Here is a 6,389-nt window from a genome sequence, read left to right as displayed (position 1 = left end):
CCTTTACTTAGTATATACTTAGTAAATGTATAAATATCCTGTCTGGGTAATAGACATATATATATCATCTTAATTTCTTTTTGTTGGAAACATTAAAATATTTTCTATTAGCTATTCTGAAATAGTCTGATAAAGGCTGTCAACCACAGCAAGCCTGTTGTGCTACACAACAGAGAACTGTTTTCCACACATGCCATCTGTATTCACTTAAAGATTACCACACCAAAGTCTCACTGAGAAAGGTGAGTACATTCCATTGTGTAAATGTACCACAATTTCTGTATCCCAGTTTTCTAAGAAAACGCCAGATTGATTTCCAAAGTGGTTGTATAAGTTTACATTCCCACCAGCAACAGAGGAGGGTTCTCCTTTCTCCACATCCTCTCCAGTATGTGTTGTCACTTGAGTTTTTTGATCTTAACAATTCTGATGTAAGATGTAATCTCAGAGTCATTTTGATTTGCCTAAGGAAGATGAGCATTTCTTTAAGTGTTTCTCCACATATTCCTTTGTTGAGAATTCTCTGTTTAGCTCTGTACCCCATTTTAAAAATTGGTTTTTTTGGCATGTTGGTGTTTAATTTCTTGAGTTCTTTATATATTCTGGATATTAGCCTTCTGTTGGATGTAGGGTTGGTGAATATTTTTTTTCCTAGTCTGTAGGCTGTCATTTTATTCTGTTGGCAGTGTCCTTTGCTTTACAGAAGCTTTTCAATTGCATGAGGTCATATTTATTAATTGTTGATCATAGAGCCTGTGCTGTTGGTGTTCTGTTCATGAACTTATCTCCTGTTCCAAGGAGATTAAGACTCTTCCCACTTTTTCTTCTAACAGGCTTAGGGTGTCTGGTTTTATGTTGAGGTCTTTGATCCACTTGAACTTGAGTTTTGTGCAGGTGGGTAAGTATGGGTCTATTTGCATTTTTTACATGTAGATATCCAGTTACCTCAGCACTGTTTGTTGAAGATGCTGTCTTTTTGCCATTGTATGGGTTTGGCTTCTTCATAAAAAAATCAAATGTCCGTAGGTGTGTGGGTTTATTTCTGGGTCTTCTATTTGATTCCATTGATCCACAAGCCTGTTTCTATGCTAGTACCATGCAGTTTTTATTACTGTTGTTCTATAGTACAGCTTGAGATCAGCGATGGAGATACCTCTGGAAGATCAGAAAATCTTTTATTGTACAGGATTGTTTTTAGCTAATTCTGGGTTTCTTCTTTTTCTATATGAAATTGAGAATTTTTCTTTCAAAGTCTGTAAAGAATTGTGTTGGTATTTTGATGAGAATTGTAGTGAATCTGTAGATTGCTTTTGATATGATGTCCATTTTTATTATGTTAGTACTACCGATCCACGAGCATGGAAGATCTTTTCATCTTCTGATATCTTCTTCATTTTCTTTCTTCAGAGACTTAAAATTTTTTTTAATAGAAGTCTTTCCCATGCTTGGTTAGAGTTATACCAAGATACTTCATGTTATTTGTGGCTATTGTGAAGGGTGTTGTTTCCTTGATTTCTTTCTCAGCCCTTTTGTCTTTTGTATATAGGAGAGCTATTGATTTTTCTTTCTTTTTTTTTTAAGTTAATTTGTATTTAGCTAATTTGTTGAAGGTGTTTATCAGCTGTAGGAGTTTTCTGGTAGAATTTTTGTGGTCTTTCATGTATATTATCATATAATCTGTGATAATGACTTCTTCCTTTCTGATTTGTAGCCCCTTGATCTCCTTTAGTTCTTATTGCTCTAGCTAGGACTTCCAGTACTATGTTGAAGAGATACAGAGAGTGGGCAGCCTTGCTTTGTCCCTGGTTTCAGTGAGTTTGATTTAAGTTTCTCTTTGTTTAGTTTGATGTTGGCTACAGGATTGCTGTATATTTCCTTTACTATGTTTAGTATGTGCATTATATCCCTGATCTCTCCAAGACTTTATACATTAGCAGGTGTTGGATTTTGTCAAATACTTTTTCAGCATCTATGGAGATGAGCAAGTGTTTTTTTTTTTCCTTTCAGTTTGTTAATATGGTGGATTATATTGATAGATTTCTGTATATTGAAAATGCATGCATGCCTGGGATGAAGCCTACTTGGTCATGGTGGATGATGTCTTTGATGTGTTCATGGATTGGGTTTGCAAGTATTTATTAAGTATTTTTGCATCAATGTTCATAAGGGAAATTGATCTGAAATTCTCTTTCTTTGTTGGGTTTTTGTGCGGTTTAGGTATCATGGTAACTGTGACCTCATAGAATGATTTTGATAATGTTCCTACTATTTTGTGGAATAGTTTGAATAGTATTGGTATTAGCTCTTCTTTGAAGGTCTGGTAGAATTCTGCATTGAAACAATTTGGCCTTGAGCTTTTTTTTTTTCAGATGGAGACTTTTGATGACCGTTTCTATTTCCTTAGTGGATATAGGACAATTTAATGTATTTACTATATACAATGTATAAAGTTGATCTTGATTCAACTTTGGTAAGTGGAATCGATCAAGAAAGTGTCCATTTCATATAGATTTTCAAATTTTGTGGTGTATAGGTGTTTGAAGTAAGACCTAATGATTTTTTTTTTATTTCTTCAATGTCTGTTATTATGTTCCCTTTTTCATTTTTGATTTTGTTAATTTGGATAGTGTCTTTCTGCCTTTTAGTTAGTTTGGCTAAGGGTTTGTCTATCTTGTTGATTTTTCTCAAAGAACCAGCTCTTGGTTTCATTGATTCTTTTAATTGTTTTCTTTGTTTCTAATTTATTGATTTCAGCCTTGAGTTTGATTACTTCTAGCCATCTATTTCTCTTGGATGTGTCTGCTTCTTTTTTCCCTAGGGCTCTCAGGTGTGGGATTAAGTTGCTTGTATAAGATGTCTCAAATGTCTTTCTGAAGGCACCTAGTGCTTTGAACTTTCCTCTTAGCACTGCTTTCATTGTGTCCCATAAGTTTTGGTATGTTGTGCCTTCATTTTCATTGAATTCTAGGAAGCCCTAATTTCTTTCTTTATTTATTCCCTGACCCAGATGTTGTTGAGTAAAGAGTTGTTCAGTTTCCATGTGTGTGTAAGCTTTTTGCTATTTTTATTATTGTTGAGGTCCAGCTTTTGACAATGGTGATCAGATAACACACAAGAGATTATTTTAGTCTTCTTGTATCTGTTGAGACTTTCTTTGTGCCCGACTATATGGTCAGTTTTGGAGAAGGATTTGTAAGGTGCCGAGAAGAAAGTATATTCTTTCGTGTGTGGGTGAAAAGTTCTGTAGGCATCTATTGGGTCCATTTGATTCATGATTTCTTATTATTATTTCACTCTGTAGCTTCTGTCTTGATGATCTGTCCCTTGGTGAGAGTGGGGTGTTGAAGTCTCCCACTATTAATATGTTGGAATAGATGGGTGATTTAAGCTTTAAAATGTTTCTTTCATGAATTCAGGTGCCCTTGTATTTGGGACATAGATGTTCAGGATAGTAATGTCCTCATAGTGGATTTTTCCTTTGATGAGAATGATGTGTTCTCATCTCTTTTGATTAACCTTGGTTGAAAGCCTATTTTATTAGATATTAGAATAGGTACTCCTATTTGCTTCTTGGGTCCATTTGCTTGGAAAACCTTTCTCCAGCCCTTTACTCTCAGGTAGTGTCTATTTTTGTTGCTGAGGTGTGTTTCTGGAAAGCAGAATGTGGGATCCTGTTTCTGCAACCATTCTGTTAGTCTGTGTCTTTTTATTGGAGAGTTGAGTCCATTGATGTTGATAGATATTAGTGATCAATGAATGTTATCTCCTTTTATTGTGAAGTTGGTGGTAATAGTGTACTTGTTTTCTTTTGATTTTTTTTTGTTGTTGTTGTTGTGAAGTTATCTATATCATGTGTTTTTTGGGTGTAATTGATCTTGTTGAGTTTTCCTTCTAGTATCTTCTGTAGGACTGTGTTGCTGCTTATATATTGTTTAAATTTAATTATGTCATGAATATCTTGTTTTCTCCCTCTATGTTGATTAAAAATTTTGCTGTGTATAGTAGTCTGGGTTGGCATCTCTGGTCTATGTGTCTGCATGGCATCTTCTCAGGCCTTTCTGGCTTTCATAGTCTGTTGAGAAGTCAGGTGTGATTCTGAAAGATCTACTTTTATATGTTACTTGGCCTTTCTCCCTTGCCACTTTTAATATTTTTCCTTTGTTCTGCAGATTTAGTGTTTTGATTGTTATGTGGTGAGATAATTTCATTTCTGGTCTAGTCTATTTTGGTGTTCTATAAGCCTTTTGAGTGTTTAAGATCATCTCTTTCTTTAGGTTGGGGACATTTTCTTCTATGAATTTCTTGAAAATATTTTCTGGACCTTGGAGCCTGGAATCTTTTTCCTCTGTTCCTATTAATCTTAGGTTTCACCATTTCATGGTTCCCTTAATTTCTTGAATATTTTTTGTCGGAACTTTTCAGTTTTTATGTTTTCTTTGAGAGATATACCAACTTCTTCAATTGTATCAACACCTGAGATTCTCTCCTCCAACTCTTGTATTTTGTTGGTGATGCTTACCTCTGTGATTCCTGATCTCTTCTCTAAGTTTTCCATCTCCAAGGTTTACTTGGTTTGCCTTTTCTTTATTGATTAATTTCATTTTCATGTTTGAACAATTGTTTTCATATCCTTTACCTGTTTGATTGTGGTTTCCTATCTGTCTATGATGGCCTCTATTTGTTTGGTTGTAATTGCCTGTATTTCTTTGAAAGGCTTGTTTGTTTCCTCTTTATTGCCTCTAATAACTGCATAATTATAGATTTAAAGTCATTTTCCTGTGTTTCAGCTGCATGAAAGTATTTATTGTTTTGGGGGGATTCTGGTGGAGCCTTGATGTCCAGTCTTTTGTTGATTGTGTTCTTCTGTCAGCCTTTACCCATTTTCCTTGGCTGTTTGTTCCTAGAATCTGCACTGCAGATTGCATCTGTCTGTCTTTGGAGTCTGGAGTAGTCTTTAGAAAGAAGAGAGAGGTCCAGGGGATGAAAATGGGCTCTGGTGATTCGGAAGCAGCTACAGAAGGCAGGGCACCTGTGCTAGTGTCTTGAAGGGCAGGGTTCAGGCAAGGACACAGGTGGGCCATTGCATTGAAAGCAAGAAGGCCCATGTGCATAAGCTCCAAAGGGCGGGTGCAGGTGGAGGTGTGGGTGCTCCGAAGTGCTCTGGTGTGGGTGGCAACCATGGAACACCTCAGACGAAAGCTGGGCTTTGGCTAACAGGCCTTCCTGACACTACACTCCTGGAATTCAGATTGGTCTGGGCTCCACCATCTCGGATCCCTAATCCATGTGATTCTAATGTTCCCCTGGCCTCCACCAGGTGACCAGCAGAACTATGGCTTGGAGGCTGGGACACTGTCCCAGGAATCCTGACCCTGCCCTCAGGGGAGTGGGAGGGATCTGATATCTGCCTGCTAGAGTGCAGGGTCCTCAGATCTGCAGGTCCACACTCACTGGAGTAGGTGGAAAGGACAAGAGGCCCATAGTTTGCTACTCCCAGACCCAGTAGAAGGCCACAGGGGACCTTGATCAATAGATCCCAACTCCTGGGATGTCCCTTCTAGACCAGGAAGCACCAGTGTCGATGCTCTGGATCCAGCCGCTGTCCACTCACTGGTTTCAGAGTCTCTGATCCTCTGCCCCTCAGATACGGTGCACACTGGTTGCTGCCATCTTGGATTCCCCCAAGTCTTTTTTTTAAATGAGAAAGTTGTCATATTTGATTAAGACCCACTCCGATGATTTTATTGATGTCATCCATGAGAACATCATTTCAAAATAAATTCATAATCAAAAGTTTAGGGGATTTTATACCATCTTTGTCTTTGGTATGGACACAATCAACCCATGGCACTCTGAGACGGTTGTTACGGCCAGCTCCCTGGCAGCTGTGGAACTGGTAGTCTATGCTTACATACCTGTGCCAGTTTGTAGGAAGGCAGAGAGCACAGACAGGGAGACTGATGGGCTCTGTTCCAGATGACCCTATCTGGCTGTGTATCCCTAAACAACTGACTTTATCTCTGTGAGCTTCTAATTTTTGCTCTATAAAATGGAGAAGATAGGTTTGCTGAGAGAAGTCAGTGAACTAAACCACTGGCCGGCATGTGGTATCGACAAATCATGCCATGATAATTTATTCCTCTCAACTTGACAAGAGTGTGGATCAATGACTCCTAGCCCTCACTCATCTTGGGGGAGACTCCTGAGAGCTCCTCATACCCCAGTGTCCTGGAGATTGTGACTGAATGTTCTGATGTGAGACCATGGCACTGGTTTATTTTAATGGGCAGCTAGGTTTGAGAACTACCAGAATGGATGGCAGAAATGAAACAGTAATGAGGGGTTTGATGTGGCTGGAAGTCAAGAGAGGATGATTAACAAAGGAACAG

This window comes from Psammomys obesus, unplaced genomic scaffold, assembly GCF_907164565.1.
Source record: "Psammomys obesus unplaced genomic scaffold, mPsaObe1.curated_primary_1811, whole genome shotgun sequence".
Lineage (NCBI taxonomy): Eukaryota > Metazoa > Chordata > Mammalia > Rodentia > Muridae > Psammomys > Psammomys obesus.
This window is presented reverse-complemented; position numbering follows the sequence as displayed.